This window comes from Lepus europaeus, unplaced genomic scaffold, assembly GCF_033115175.1.
Source record: "Lepus europaeus isolate LE1 unplaced genomic scaffold, mLepTim1.pri SCAFFOLD_37, whole genome shotgun sequence".
Lineage (NCBI taxonomy): Eukaryota > Metazoa > Chordata > Mammalia > Lagomorpha > Leporidae > Lepus > Lepus europaeus.
In genome coordinates, this window is record NW_026909243.1 from 1,227,243 (window position 1) to 1,245,162 (window position 17,920).

Below are 17,920 nucleotides of genomic sequence, written 5' to 3' on the forward strand. Positions count from 1 at the left end.
TTGTGTTTTGGCTAACTCAATCCACATATTGCGACAGCCTCTGTGTTTGTGTTTTCTGGATATTATTGACATATTTTAATGTTTTGAATTTTTTTTATAAGGGAACATTTAATTTTGTGCTTGGAAACACTAACAGCTTCCACATGGAGACACCAGCTCCACACATTCGTATTTTCTAGTGAGAAAGCTAGAGGAAGTGAGGAAAACACAGGAGGGTGGTGGTGCTGTGATGCGCCTGGTGGGCGGTCCTCATGCGTGTGCTGCTCTCCTTTTCTCTGGTCTTTGAAGTCGCTAGCTGTGTTCGATGCGGCGGCGGCGGCGAGCGATTCCTTGTGGTCTAGATAAATCAGGAAAAATGTCTCTCTATCCATCTCTTGAAGACTTGAAGGTAGACAAAGTAATTCAGGCTCAGACTGCTTTTTCTGCAAACCCTGCCAACCCAGCAATTTTGTCAGAAGCTTCTGTTCCCATCTCTCAAGATGGAAATCTTTATCCTAAACTGTATCCGGAACTTTCTCAATACATGGGCCTGAGTTTAAATGAAGAAGAAATACATGCAAATCTGGTGATGGTCTCTGGAGCACCACTTCAGGGGCAGTTGGTAGCAAGACCTTCCAGTATGAACTATATGGTGGCTCCTGTAACTGGAAATGATGTTGGGCTTCGCAGAGCAGAAATTAAACAAGGGATTCGTGAAGTCATTTTATGTAAGGATCAAGATGGAAAAATTGGACTCAGGCTGAAATCAATAGATAATGGTATATTTGTTCAGCTAGTCCAGGCAAATTCTCCAGCCTCATTGGTTGGTTTGAGATTTGGCGACCAGGTACTCCAGATCAATGGTGAAAACTGTGCAGGCTGGAGCTCTGATAAAGCTCACAAGGTGCTCAAACAGGCTTTTGGAGAGAAGATCACAATGACCATTCGTGACAGGCCTTTTGAGCGGACAATTACTATGCATAAGGACAGTACTGGAAACGTTGGCTTTATCTTTAAAAATGGGAAAGTGACATCCATAGTGAAAGATAGTTCTGCAGCCAGAAACGGTCTTCCCACGGAACATAACATCTGTGAGATCAACGGCCAGAACGTCATTGGATTGAAGGACTCTCAAATTGCAGACATACTATGAACATCTGGGACTGTAGTTACCGTCACAATCATGCCTGCTTTTATCTTTGAACATATTATTAAACGGATGGCGCCAAGCATTATGAAAAGCCTGATGGATCACACCATCCCTGAAGTTTAACAGTTAGGACACAATGGAAACAGCTGAGCGTCTCCAGTTTCCTTTCTCAACTACTTCTGTATTATGCACACGAAGCTTTCCCGGAGCCAGGGAGCATATGCTGCATGAGGACCTTCCCGTCTCACGTTATGGCTGGGAATCTACTGGTTCATCTGATCTCCTCAGACTTCACGGTCTTTGTAGTCTTAGCCTGGTTTTACAGCTGTGAAACTTTCACAAGATTGACTGACTTTCCTAGAATAGTTTCTCTACTGGAAACCTGATGCTTTTCTAAGCCATGGTGACGAGGGTGATTGATGCCAGCTTAGCTTTGTATGAGAACCAGTTACCTTTCTTCTAGGTAATGAGTAGTGCTCTTCACGTCATTTTAGTTCCATGGTATATTTGCATTTTTAACAAGTACGTGATAGTACATTTAGAGTGATTGCCTTTGGTAGGTTTTTTTCTCCCTCTGTATGTATGTAAACACCAATTAGGTAATGCTGGTTTCATTCCATGTAAGCCTTATACAGTTTATGTAGGTTATAAGAGATTATGATGATTGTCATTAAATTTTAACTACCTTCACTAATATGCTTCAACTGTCGCCTTAACTATGCTAAGCTCTAGAACAAAAGCCAAAATATAATTATTGCTGCCTTCCTAAAACTCAAGATGTAGTTCTGTATTAAACTGAAATGTGCACTAGCCCAAAAGAGGTTAATAGTGCTTTCTGAGCTATAGCATAGCTGCTTGGTTGTATTTGACATTTTCTAGTCATCACGTAACAGAAATATCTTCTCCAAGATGCCAGTACTGCTTCCAGAGAAACAAAGCGCTATATATTTAATGTAAAATTTCTTATACTAAACAGGATCAACTTTTGATTCCTCTTTTCATTTGTAGATTAAGTAGAATAATACTAATTTTGGCATCTGAATGTTAAAATTATGTAACCTAACTATTTTGGGAAAAATGTTTTCCTGGTAATTTGTTCCATTTCCTGACTCTTACCTGCAAAGTAACAGTGACAATTTATCTTTTTTTTTCTGTTTTGGTTTATGCCTATCCAATTAAAAATGTATAAAATGAAAAAAAAAAGAAAGTGCGGAAAACAATCATGATATTTCTGTTTGTATAGATGACATGTTATGCACTTGCCTAACAGAAATACTTTGCTTTTCTCCAAAACCATTTTTACTGTGATTTTCTTGGTCCATTGCATACAAATTCCACACCACTTTGTCCGGATAAGACTGCATGAAACCAGAAATATCCGGTTGTATTTTGGCCAACTCAATCCCACATGTTGCGACAGCCTCTGTGTTTGTGTCTTCTGGATATCATGGACGTACTTTATTATTTTGAATGTTTTTTGTCAGGGAACATTTAATTTTGTGCTTGGAAACACTAATTGGTTCCACATGGAGACACAAGCTCTACACATTCGTATTTTCTAGGGAGAAAGCTAGATGAATGCGGCAAACAAACATGATATTTCTGTTTGTATAGGTGACATTTTATGCACTTCCTAAATGGAAACACTTTGCTTTTCTCCAATACCATTTTTACTGTGATTGTCTGTGTCCATTGCATATGAGTTCCACACCACTTTGTCAGGATATGACTGGATGAAACCAGAAATATCCGGTTGTGTTTTGGCTAACTCAATCCCACATGTTGCAACAGCCTCTGTGTGTGTGGTTTCCAGATATTATCGATGGACATTATTGTTTTGAATGTTCTTTATCAGGGAATGTTTAATTTTGTGCTGGGAAACACTAATTGGTTCCACATGGAGACACCAGCTCTACACATTTGTATTTTGTAGGGAGAAAGCTAGAGGATCTGGGGCAAACAAACATGATATTTCTATTTGTATACGTGACATTTTATGCACTTGCCTAACGAAAAAACTTTGCTTTTCTTCAAAAACATTTTTACTGTGAAGTTCCCGGTACATTGCATACAAATTCCATGCAACTTTGTCAGGATATGACTAGATGAAACCAGAAATATCCGGTTGTGTTTTGGCTAACTCAATCCCACATATTGCGACAGCCTATGTGTTTGTGTTTTCTGGATATTATCGACGGACTTTATATTATTGAATGTTTATTATCAAGGAACATTTAATTTTCTGCTGGGAAACACTATTTGGTTCCACATGGAGACACCAGCTCTACACATTCGTATTTTGTAGGGACAAAGCAAGAGGAACTGCGGGAAACAACATGATATTTCTGTTTGTATAGGTGACATTTTATGCATTTGCCTAACGGAAATACTTTGCCTTTCTCCAAAACCATTTTTACTGTGATGTTCCCGGTCCATTGCATAAAAATTCCACATCACTTTGTCAGGATATGCTTGGATGAAACCAGAAATATCCAGTTGTGTTTTGGCTAACAAAATCCCACAGGTTGCGACAGCCTCTGTGTTTGTGATTTCTGGATATTATCTACGGACTTTATTTTTTTAAAATATTTTTATCAGGGAACATTTAATTTTGTGCTTGGAAACACTAATTGGTTCCACATGGAGACACCAGCTCTACACATTCGTATTTTGTAGGGACAAAGCAAGAGAAATGTGATAAACAAACATGATATTTCTGTGATATAGGTGACATTTTATGAACTTGCCTAACAGAAACACTTTGCTTTTCTCCAATACCATTTTTACTGTGATTGTCTGTGTCCATTGCATATGAATTCCACACCACTTTGTCCGGATAAACTGGATGAAACCAGAAGTATCCAGTTGTGTTTTGCCTACCTCACTCCCACATGTTGCGATAGACTCTGTGTTTGTGTTTTCTGGATGTTATTGATGGACTTTATTGATTTAAATTTTTTTTATCAGGGAACATTTAATTTTGTGCTTGGAAACACTACTTGGTTCCACATGGAGACATCAGCTCTGCCCATTCGTATTTTCCAGGGAGAAAGCCAGATGAACGCGGGAAACAATCATGATATTTCTGTTTGTATAGGTGACATTTTATGCACTTGCCTTACGAAAAGACTTTGCTTTTCTCCAAAACCATTTTTACTGTGATTGTCTGTGTTTATTGTAAACAATTTCCACTCCACTTTCTCCAGATATGACTCGATGCAACCAGAAACATCCGGTTGTGTTTTTGCTAACTCAATCCCACAAGTTGCGACAGCCTCTGTGTTTGTGTTTTCAGGATATGAACGACAGACTTTATTATTTTGAGTGTTTTTTGTCAGGGGACATTTAATTTTGCGCTTGGAAACACTAATTGGTTCCACATGAAGACACCAGCTCTACACATTCGTATTTTCTAGGGAGAAAGCTAGACAAACTGCGGCAAACAAACATGATATTTCTGTTGGTATAGGTGACATTTTACACACTTGCCTAATGGAAACACTTTGCTTTTCTCCAATACCATTTTTAATGTGATTGTCTGTGTCCATTGCATATGATTTCCACACAACTGTGCCAGGATATGACTGGATGAAACCAGAAATATCCGGTGGTGTTTTAGCTAACTCAATCCCACATGTTGCGACAGCCTCTGTGTTTGTGTTTTCTGGATATTATCGATGGACTTTATTGTTTTGAATGTTTTTTTATCAGGGAACATTTAATTTTGTGCTTGGAAACACTAATTGGTTCATCATAGAGACACCAGCTCTACACATTCGTATTTTCTAGGGAGAAAGCTAGAGGAACTGCGGCAAACAAACATGATATTTCTGTTTGTATACATGACATTTTATGCACTTGCATAACGAAGAGACTTTGCTTTTCTTCAAAAACATTTTTACTGTTATGTTCCCGGTCCATTGCATACGAGTTCCACACCACTGTGTCAGGATATGACTGGATGAAACCAGAAATATCCGGTTGTGTTTTGGCTAACTCAATCCCACATGTTGCGACAGCCTCTGTGTTTGTGTTTTCTGGATATTATCGATGGACTTTATTGTTTTGAATGTATTTTTATCAGGGAACATTAAATTTTGTGCTTGGAAACTCTAATTGGTTCCACATGGAGACACCAGCCTACACATTCGTATTTTCTAGGGAGAAAGCTAGAGGAACTGCGACAAACATGCATGATATTTCTGTTTGCATAGATGACATTTTATGCACTTGCCCAACGGAAAGACTTTGCTTTTCTCCGAAACCATTTTTACTGTGATTTTCTCGGTCCATTGCATACGATTTCCACACCACTTTTTCCTGATAGTACTGGATGAAACCAGAAATATCCGGTTGTGTTTTGTCTAAAGGCAATCCCAGATATTGCGACAGCCTCTGTGTTTCTGTTTTCTCTATATCATCGATGGACTTAATTGTTTTCAATGTTTTTTATCAGGGAACATTTAATTTTGTGCTGGCAATCACTAATTGGTTCCACATGGAGACACCAACTCTACACATTCGTATTTTCTAGGGAGAAAGCTGTAGAAACTGTGGCAAACCATCATGATATTTCTGTTTGTGTAGATTTCATTTTATGCACTTGCCTAACGAAAAGACATTGTTTTTCTCTGAAACTATTTTTACTGTGATTGTTTGTGACTATTTTATACGAATTCCACACCACTTTTTCAGGATATGACTGAATGAAACCAGAAATATCCGGTTGTGTTTTTGCTAACTCAGTAACACATATTGCAACAGCCTCTGTGTTTGCATTTTCTGGATATTATCGATGAACTTTATTGTTTTAAATATTTTTTATCAGGGAACATTTAATTTTGTGCTTGGAAACACTCATTGGTTCCACATGGGGACACCAGCTCTGCATATTTGTATTTTCTAGGGAGAAAGTTAGAGGAACTGCTGCAAACAAACATGATATTTCTGTTTGTATAGATGACATTTTATACACTTGCCTAACGAAAAGACTTTGCTTTTCTCCAAAAGCATTTTTACTGTGATGATCATGGTCCATGGCATACGAATTACACAGCAGTTTTCAGGATATGACTGGATGAATCCAGAAATATCCGGGTTTTCTTTGGTTAACTCTATCCCAAATATTGCGACAGCCTCTGTGTTTGTGTTTTCTGGATATTATCGATGGACTTTATTGTTTTGAATGTTTTTATAAGGAAACATTTAATTTTGTACCGCTGAAACAGTAATTGGTTCATCATGAGGACTCCAGCTCTACACATTCGTATTTTCTAGGGAGAAAGCTAGAGGAACTGCAGCAATCAAACATGATATTTCTGTTTGTCTAGATGACATTTTATGCACTTGCCTAACGAAAAGACTTTGCTATTATCCATAACCATTTTTACTGTAATTTTCTCGGTACATTGCATATGAATTCTTCACCACGTTGTCTGGATATGACTGGATGAAACCGTAAATATCCGGTTGTGTTTTGGCTAACTCAATCTGAAATATTGTGAAACAGTTTGTGTTTGTGTTTTCTGGATATTATCAATGGATTTTATTGTTTTGAGTGTTTTTATCTGAGAACATTTATTTTGTACCCTAGAAACACGAGTTGAATCCCCATGGAGACACCAGCTCAACACATTTGTATTTTCTAGGGAGAAAGCTAGAGGAACTGTGGCAAACAAACATGATATTTATGTTTGTGTAGATGAGGTTTTATGCACTTGCCTAACGAAAAGACTTTGCTGTTCTCCAAAACAATTTTTACTGTGATTTTCTCGGTCCATTGCATATGAATTCCAAACGACTTTGTCCGGATATGACTGGATGAAACCAGAAATGTCCGGTTTTGTTTTGGCTAACTCAATCCCAGATATTGCTACAGCCTCTGTGTTTCTGTTTTCTGGATATTATCCCCAGACTATATTGTTTTAAATGTTTTTTATCAGGGAACATTTAATTTTGTGCTGCGAAACACTAACTGTTTCCACATGGAGACACCAGCTCTACATATTCGTATTTTCTAGGGAGAAAGCTAGAGGAACTGCGGTAAACAAACATGATATTTCTGTTTGTATTGATGACATTTAATCTACTTGCCTTAGGAAAAGACTTTACTTTTCTCCAAAACCATATTTAATGTGTATTTCTCGGTCCATTGCATATGAATTCCACACCACTTTGTCCAGATATGACTGGATGAAACCGGAAATATCTGGTTTTGTTTTGCCTAACTCAATCCCAGATATTGCTACAGCCTCTGTGTTTGTGTTTTCCAGATATTATCTATGGACTTTATTGCTTTTAATTTTTTTTGCAGGGAACATTTAATTTTGTGCTTCGAAACACTAGTTGGTTGCACATGGAGACACCAGCTCTACACACTCGTAATTTCCAGGGAGAAAGCTAGAGGAACTGCGGCAAAGAAACATGATATTTATGTTTGTATAGATGACATTTTATGCACTTGCCTAACGAAAAGACTTTTTCTCCAAAACCATTTCTACTGTGATTTTCTCGGTATATGCATAGGAATTCCAAAACACTTTATCCGGATATGACTGGAGAAACCAGAAATATCCGGTTGTGTTTTGTCTAACTCAATCCCAGATATTTCTACAGCCTCTGTGTTTGTGTTTTCCAGATATTATCAATGGAATTTATTGTTTTGAATATTTTTATCAGGGACCATTTCAGTTTGTACCGTAGAAACACTAATTGGTTCACCATGGGGTCACCAGCTCTACACATTCGTATTTTCTAGGGAGAAAGCTAGAGGAACTGCGACAAACAAGCGTGATATTTCTGTTTGTCTAGATGACATTTTATGCACATGCCTAACGAAAAACTTTGCTTTTCTCCAAAACCATTTTACTGTGATTTTCTCTGTACATTGCATGCAAATTCCACTCCAGTTTTTCCGCTTATGACTGCATGAAACCGGAAATATCTGGTTTTGTTTTGCCTAACTCAATCCCATATATGGCTACAGCCTCTGTGTTTGTGCATTCCTGATATTATCCACAGACTTTATTGTTTTGAATGTTTTCTATCAGGGAACATTTAATTTTGTACCGTTGAAGTACTTTCTACGGAGAAAGCTAGAGGAACTTCGACAAACCAACATGATATTCTGTTTGTATAGATGACATTTTATGCACTTGCGTAACTAAAGACTCTGCTTTTCTCCAAAACCATTTTTACTGTGATTCTCTCGGTCCATTGTATACGAATTCCACACCACTTTGTCCGGATATGTGTGGATGTATTCAGAAATATCTGTTTGTGTTTTGGCTAACACAATTCCAGATAGTGCTACAGACTCTGTGTTTGTTTTTTCTGGATATTATACACAGATTTTATTGTTTTGAATGTTTTTTATCGGGTAACATTTAATTTTGTGCTGAGAAACATTAATTGGTTCCACATTGAGACACCAGCTCTAGTATTCATAATTTCTAGGGAGAAATCTAGAGGAACTGCGACAAACTAACATGATATTCTGTTTGTATAGATGACTTTTTATGCACTTGCCTAATGAAAAGACTTTGCTTTTCTCCAAAACCATTTTTACTACGATTTTTGGTTCCATTGCATACGAGTTCCACACCACTTTGTCCGGATATGACTGTATGAACACAGAAATATCCGTTGTGCATTGGCTAACTGAATCCGAAATATTGTGAAACTCTCTGTTTGTGTTTTCTGGATATTATCAATGGACTTTATTGGTTTGAATGTTTTTATCAGGGAACATTTAATTTTTTGCTTGGAAACACTAATTGGTTCCACATGGAGACACTAGCTCTACACATTCGTATTTTCTAGGGAGAAAGATAGAAGAACTGCGGCAAACAAACATGATATTTCTGTTTGTCTAGATGACATTTTATGCACTTTCCTAACAAAAAGACTTTGCTTTTCTCCAAAACCTTTTGTACTGTCATTTTCTTGGTACATTGCATACGAATTCCACACCACTTTGTCCGGATATGACTGGATGAAACTGGAAATATCCGGTTTTGTTTTGGCTAACTCAATCCCAGATATTGCTACAGCCTCTGTGTTTGTGCATTCCTGATATTATCCACAGAATTTATTGTTTTGAATGTTTTTTATCAGGGAACATTTACTTTTGTGCCGCGTAACACTAGTTGGTTCCACATTGAGACACCTGCTCTACATATTTGTATTTTCTAGGGAGAAAGCTAGAGGAACTGCGACAAACAAACATGATATTTCTGTTTGTATTGATGACATTTTATCTACTTGCCTAATGAAAAGCCTTTGCTTTTCTCCAAAACCATTTTTACTTCGAGTTTTTGGGTCCATTGCATACGAGTTCCACACCACTTTGTCCGGATATGACTGGATGAACACAGAAATATCCATTGTGCTTTGGCTAACTGAATCCGAAATATTGTGAAACCCTCTGTGTTTGTGTTTTCTGGATATTATCAATGGACTGTATTGTTTTGAATGTTTTTATCAGGGAACATTTAATTTTTTGCTTGGAAACACTAATTGGTTCCACATGGAGACACTAGCTCTACACATTCGTATTTTCTAGGGAGAAAGATAGAAGAACTGTGGCAAACAAGCATGATATTTCTGTTTGTCTAGATGACATTTTATGCACTTTCGTAACAAAAAGACTTTGCTTTTCTCCAAAACCTTTTGTACTGTCATTTTCTCGGTACATTGCATACGAATTCCACACCACATTTTCCGGATATGACTGGATGAAACCGCATATATCCGGTTTTGTTTTGGCTAACTCAATCCCAGATATTGCTACAGCCTCTGTGTTTGTGCATTCCTGATATTATCCACAGAATTTATTGTTTTGAATGTTTTTTATCAGGGAACATTTACTTTTGTGCCGCGTAACACTAGTTGGTTCCACATTGAGACACCTGCTCTACATATTTGTATTTTCTAGGGAGAAAGCTAGAGGAACTGCGACAAAGAAACATGATATTTCTGTTTGTATTGATGACATTTTATCTACTTGCCTAATGAAAAGACTTTGCTTTTCTCCAAAACCATTTTTACTTCGAGTTTTTGGGTCCATTGCATACGAGTTCCACACCACTTTGTCCGGATATGACTGGATGAACACAGAAATATCCGTTGTGCTTTGGCTAACTGAATACGAAATATTGTGAAACCCTCTGTGTTTGTGTTTTCTGGATATTATCAATGGACTTTATTGTTTTCAATGTTTTTATCAGGGAACATTTAATTTTTTGCTTGGAAACACTAATTGGTTCCACATGGAGACACTAGCTCTGCACATTCATATTTTCTAGGGAGAAAGATAGAAGAACTGCGGCAAACAAGCATGATATTTCTGTTTGTCTAGATGACATTTTATGCACTTTCCTAACAAAAAGATTTTGCTTTTCTCCAAAACCTTTTGTACTGACATTTTCTCGGTACATTGCATACGAATTCCACACCACTTTTTCAGGATATGACTGAATGAAACCAGAAATATCCGGTTGTGTTTTGGCTAACTCAATCCCAGATATTGCTACAGCCTCTGTGTTTGTGTATTCCTCTATTATCCACAGACTTTATTGTTTTGAATATTTTTTATCAGGGAACATTTAATTTTGTGCTTGGAAACACTAATTGGTTCCACATGGAGACTCCAGCTCTACATATTTGTATTTTCTAAGGAGAAAGCTAGAGGAACCGCTGAAAACAAACATGATATTTCTGTTTGTATCGATGACATTTTATGCACTTGCCTAACGAAAAGACTTTGCTTTTCTCCAAAACCATTTTTCCTGTGATTTTCTCGGCCCCTTTCATACATAATCCAAACCACTTTCTCCGGATATGACTGGCTGAAACCAGAAATATCCGGTTTGTTTTTTGGCTAACTAAATCCGAAATATTGCTACAACCCCTCTGTTTGTGTTTTCTGGATATTAACAATTGAGTTTATTGTTTTGAATGTTTTTATCAGGGAACATTTAATTTTGTACCGTTGAAACACCAATTGGTTCATCATGGGGACCCCAGCTCTACACATTCGTATTTTCTAGGGAGAAATCTAGAGGAACTGCTGCATACAAACATGATATTGCTGTTTTTAGTGATGACATTTTATGCACTTGCCTAACAAAAAGACTTTGTTTTCTCCAAAACCATTTGTATTCTGATTTTCTCGGGACATTGCATACCAATTCCACACCAGTTTATCCGGATATGACTCGATTAAACCGGAAATATCCGGTTTTGTTTTGGCTAACTCAATCCCAGATATTGCTATAGCCTCTGTGTTTGTGTTTTTCCGGATATTATCCATGGACTTTATGGTTTTGAATGTTTTTAATCAGGGAACATTTAATTTTGTGCTTGGAAACACTATTTGATTCCACATGGAGACACCAGCTCTAAACATTCGTATTATCTAGGGAAAAAGCTAGAAGAACTGCGACAAACAAACATGATATTTCTGTTTGTATCTATGACATTTTATGCACTTACCTAATGAAAAGACTTTGCTTTTCTCCAAAACCATTTTTACTGTGATTTTCTCGGTCCATTGCATACGAATTCCACACCACTTTGTCCAGATATGACTGGATGAAACCAGAAATATCTGGTTGTGTTTTGGCTGTCTCAATCTGAAATATGCTACTCCCTCTGTGTTTGTGTATTCCTGATGTTATCCACGGACTTTATTTTTTTCAAAAATTTTTTTTCAGGGAATATTTGATTTTGTGCTTGGGAACTCTAATTGGTTCCAAATGGAGATACCAGCTCTACACATTCGTACTTTCTACGGAGAAAGCTAGAGGAACTGTGGCAAACAAACATGATATTTCTGTTTGAATAGATGACATTTTATGCACTTGCCTAACGAAAAGACTTTGCTTTTCTCCAAAACCATTTTTATTCTGATTTTCTCTACGTCCATTGCATACAAATTTCACACCACTTTGTCCGGATATGACTGGATGAAACCAGAAAAATCCGGTTTTCTTTTGGCTAACTCAATCCCAGATATTGCTAGAGCCTCCGTGTTTGTGTATTCCTGATATTATCCACAGACTTTATTGTTTTAAATGTTTTTTTTTTTATCAGGGAACATTTAATTTTGTGCTGTGAAATACTAATTGGTTCCTCATGAAGACACCAGCTCTAAATATTCGTATTTTCTAGGGAGAAAGCTAGAGGAACTGCGGAAAACAAACATGATATTTCTATTTGTATCGATGACGTTTTATGCACTTGCCTAACGTAAAGAGTTTACTTTTCTCCAAAACCATTTTTACTGTGATTTTCTCGGGCCATTGCATACCAATTCCACAAGACTTTGTCCGGATATGAGTGGATTAAACCAGAAATTCCCGGTTTTGTTTTGGATAACTCAATCTCAGATATTGTTACCACCTCTGTGTTTCTGTATTCCTGATATTATCAATGGATTTTATTGTTTTGAATGTTTTTCATCAGGGAACATTTAATTTTGCGGTTGGAAACTCTAATTGGTTCCACATGGAGACACCAGCTCTACACATTCGCATTTTCTACGGAGAAAGCTAGATGAAGTGCGGCAAACAAACATGATATTTCTTTTTGTATAGATGACATTTTATGCACTTGTTAAATTAAAAGACTTTACTTTTCTCCAAAACCAGGTTAACTGTGATTTTCGTGGTCCATTGCATAGGAATTCCACTCCAGTTTGTCCGGAAATGACGGGATGAAACCAGAAACAACCGGTTTTCTTTTGGCTAACTGAATCCCAGATATTGCTACAGCCTCTGTGTTTGTGTTTTCTGGATATTATCCATGGACTTTATTGTTTTGAATATTTTCATCAGGGAATATTTAATTTTTACCGTAGAAACACTAATTGGTTCATCATGGGGACACCAGCTCTACACATTCGTATTTTCTAGGGAGAAAGCTAGAGGAACTGCGGCAAACAAACATGATATTTCTGTTTGTATAGATGACATTTTGTGTACTTGCCTAATGAAAAGACTTTGATTTTCTCCAAAACCATTTTTAATGTGATTTCCTCCGTCCGTTGCATACGAATTCCACACCAGTTTGTGCGGATATGACTGGATGAAACCGGAAATATCCGGTATTGTTTTGGCTAACTCAATCCCAGATATTGCTACAGCCTCTTTGTTTGTGTATACCTGATATTATCCACGGACTTTATTGTTTTGAATGTTTTTTTTTATCAGGTCACATTTAATTTTGTGGTTGGAAACTCTAATTGGTTCCACATGGAGACACCAGCTCTACACATTTGTTTTTTCAAGGGAGAAAGCTAGAGGAACTGCGGCAAACAAACATGATATTTCTGTTTGTCTAGATGACATTTTATCTACTTCCCTAATGAAAAGATTTTGCTTTTCTCCAAAAAAATTTGTACTGTGATTTTCTCGGTCCATTGCATATGAATTCCACACCAATTTGTCCAGATATGACTGGATGAAACCGGAAATCTCCGGATTTTTTTTTGGCTAACTCAATCCCAGATTTTGCTACAGCCTCTGTGTGTATTCCTGATATTATCCACGGACGTTATTGTTTTGAATGTTTTTTATGAAGGAACATTTAATTTTGTGCTTGGAAACACTAATTGGTTCCACATGGAGACACCAGCTCTACACATTCGTATTTTCCACGGAAAAGCTAGAGGAACTGCGGCAAACAAACATGATATTTCTCTTTGTATCGATGACATTTTATGCACTTGCCTAACGAAAAGACTTTGCTTTTCTCCAAAATCATTTTTACTGTGATTTTCTCGGTCCACTGCATACGAATTCCACACCACTTTTTCTGGATATGACTGGATGAAACCAGAAATATCTCGTTTTGTTTTCGCTAAATCAATCCGAAGTATTGATACAGCCTCTGTGTTTGTGTATTCCTGATATTATCAACAGACTTTATTATTTTAAATGTTCTTATTCAGGGAACATTTAATTTTTGCTTTGAAACACTAATTGGTTCATGATCGGAACACCAGCTCTACACATTCGTATTTTCCTCGGATAAGCTAGAGGAACTGCGGCAAACAAACATGATATTTTTCTTTGTATCGATGACATTTTATGCACTTACCTAACAAAAAGACTTTGCTTTTCTCCAAAAGCATTTATACTGTGATTTTCTCAGTCCATTGCATACGCATTCCACACCACTTTGTCCGGATATGACTGGATGAAACCAGAAATATCCGGTTGTGTTTTGGCAAACTCATACCGAAATATTGTGAAAGCCTCTGTGTTTGTGTTTTCTGGATACTATCGATGAACTTTATTGTTTTGAATGTTTTTTATCCAGGAACATTTCATTTTGTGCTTGGAAACTCTAATTAGTTCCACAAGGAGACACCAGCTCTACATATTTGTATTTTCTAGGGAGAAAGCTAGAAGAACTGCAGCAAACAAACATGATATTTCTGTTTGTATAGATGATATTTTATACACTTGCCTTACGAAAAGACTTTGCTTTTCTCCAAAACCATTTTTACTGTGATTTTCTCGGTCCATTGCATACGAATTCCACACAACTTTGTGGATATGATTGGATGAAACCAGAAATATCTGGTTGTGTTTTGGCTAACTCAATTCGAAATATTGTGAAAGCCTCTGTGTTTGAGTTTTCTGGATATTATCGATGGACTTTATTGTTTTGAATGTTTTTTATCAGGGAACATTTCATTTTGTACTGTTGGAACACTAATTGGTTCATCATGGGTGCAGCAGCTCTACACATTCGTATTTTCTAGGGAGAAAGCTAGAGGAACTTTGGCAAACAAACATGATATTTCTGTCTGTGTAGATGAGATTTTATGCACTTGCCTAACCAAAAGACATTGCTACTCTCCAAATCCTTTTTACTGTGATTTTCTCTGTCCATTTCATACGAATTTCCCACGAGTTTGTCCGGACATGACTGGATGAAACCGGAAATTTCTGGTTCTGCTTTGGCTAATTGAATCCCAAATATAGTGAAAGCCTCTCTGTTTGTGTTTTCGGTATATTATCGATGGACTTCATTGTTTTGAATGTTTTTATCAGGGAACATTTAATTTTGTACCGTAGAAACACTAATTGGTTCATCATGGGGACACCAGCTCTACACCTTCGTGTCTTCTAGGGAGAAAGCTAGAGGAACTGTGGCAAACAAACATGATATTTCTGTTTTTCTAGATGACCTTTTATGCACTTGCCTAACAAAAAGACTGCTTTTCTCCAAAACCATTGATACAGTGATTTTCTTGATCCATTGCATAGGAATTCCAGAAAATTTTGTCCGGATTACTGGATGAAACTGGAAATATCCGGTTTTGATTTGGCTAACTCAATCCCACATATTGCTACAGCCTCTGTGTTTGTGTTTTCTGGATATTATCAACGGACTTTATTCTTTTGAATGTTTTTTTATCAGGGAACATTTGATTTTGTTCTTGGATATAGTGATTGCTTCCACATGGAGACACCAGCTGTACACATTGGTATTTTCTAGGGAGAATCCTAGAGGAACTGTGGGAAACAAATATGATATTTCTGTTTGTATCGATGACATTTTATGCAGTTGCCTAACGAAAAGACTTTGCTTTTCTCAAAAACCATTTTTACTCTGATTTTCTCGGTCTATTGCATACGAATTCCACACCACTTTGTCCGGATATGACTGGATGAAAACGGAAATATCTGGTTCTGTTTTGGCTAACACTCCCCGATATTACTACCGCCTCTTTGTATGTGTATTCCTGATATTATCCACAGACTTTATTGTCTTGAATTTTTTTATCAGGCGACATTTAATTTTGTGCTTGGAAACACTAATTGGTTCCACATGGAGACACCAGCTCTATACATTCGTATTTTCTAGGGAGAAAGCTAGAGGAACTGCGACAAACAAACATGATATTTCTGTTTGTATAGAAGACATTTCATGCACTTGCCTAACGAAAAAAACTTTGCTTTTCTCTAAAACCATTTTTCCTGTGATTTTCTCGGTCCATTGCATACGAATTCCGCACCACGTTGTCCGGATATGAATGGATGAAATCGGAAATTTTCAGTTGTGTTTTGGCTAACTCAATCTGAAGTATTTTGAAAGATTCTGTGTTTGTGTTTTCAAGATATTATCAATGGACTTTATTGTTTTGAAAGTTTTTATCAGGGAACATTTAATTTGTGCTTCGATACAGTAATTGCTTCCACATGGAGACACCAGCTCTACACATTTGTATTTTCTAGAGAGAAAGCTAGAGGAGCTGCGGCAAACAAACATGATATTTCTGTTTGTATCGAAGATATTTTATGCACTTGCCGTACGAAAAGACTTTGCTTTTCTCCAAAACCAATTTTAATGTGATTTTCTCAATCCATTGCATACGAATTCCACAGCAGTTTGTCCAGATATTACTGGATGAAACCGGAAATATCCAGTTATGTTTTGGCTATCTCAATCCCGATATTGCTACAGCCTCTGTGTTTGTTTATTCCTGATAGTATCCACAGACTTTATTGTTTTGAATGTTTTTTATCAGGGAACATTTAATTTTGCGCTTTGATTCATTGCTTGGTTCCACATGGAGACACCAGCTCTACACTTTCGTATTTTCTAGGGAGAAAGCTAGAGAAACTGCAACAAACAAAGATGATATTTCTGTTTGTATCGAAGATATTTTATGCACTTGCCTAACGAAAAGTCTTTGCTTTTCACTAAAACCATTTTTACTGTGATTTTCTCGGTTCGTTGCATACGAATTCCACACCAGTTTGTCCGGATATGACTGGATGAAACCAGAAATATCCGGTTCTGTTTTGGCTAACTCAATCCGAAATATTGTGAAAGCCTCTGTGTTTGTGTTTTCTGGATATTAACGATGGACTTTATTGGTTTTTTTTTGCTGTTTGAATAAAAAGTTTAATTTCACAGTTTGATTAGTTGTAGTACGTGCAGGTTGATATTCATCTTATACAGTTAAAGCAGTCTGCCTTTGCAAATTGCTTGCCAGTCAGAACTATTATTTCTTTTTTTTAATTAAACTTTTATTTAATGAATATTAATTTCCAAAGTACAGCTTATGGGTTACAATGGCTTCCCCCTCCCAAAACTTCCCTCCCACCCACAACCCTCCCCTTTCCCGCTCCCTCTCCCCTTCCAATCACATCATGATACATTTTCAATTCTCTTTATATACAAAAGATCAGTTTAGTATATATTAGGTAACGATTTCAACAGTTTGCCCCCATATAGCAACACAAAGTGAAAAAAAATACTGTTGGAATACTAGTTATAGCATTAAATAAGAGTGTACAGCACATTAAAGGCAGAGATCCTACATAATATTTTTTAAAAATTAATTAATTTTCTATGCCGTTTCCAATTTAACACCAGGTTTGTTTTTTTTCATTTCCAATTATCTTTATATACAGAAGATCGATTCAGTATATATAATTAGTAAAGATCTCATCAGTTTGTACCCATGCAGAAACACAAAGTGTAAAAATACTGTTTCAGTACTAGTTATAGCCTCACGGCACATTAGACAACACATTAAGGACAGATCCCACATGGGATGTAAGTACACAGTGACTCCTGTTGCTGACTTAACAATTTGACACTCCTGTTTATGGCGTCAGTAATCTCCCTAGGCTCTAGTCATGAGTTGCCAGGGCTATGGAAGCCTTTAGGGTTCTCCGACTTTGATCTTATTCCGATAGGGTCACAGTCAAAGTGGAAGTTCTCTCCTCCCTTCAGAGAAAGTTACCTCCTTCTTTGATGGCCCCG

The 17,920-nt window shown here is 37.0% G+C and overlaps 1 pseudogene; it reads left to right on the forward strand.

The window, feature by feature from the left end:
* Window positions 1–313: 313 nt before the first annotated feature.
* LOC133754999 (syntenin-1-like) lies at window positions 314–1,409 on the forward strand (annotated as a pseudogene).
* The last annotated feature ends 16,511 nt before the right edge of the window (window positions 1,410–17,920 follow it).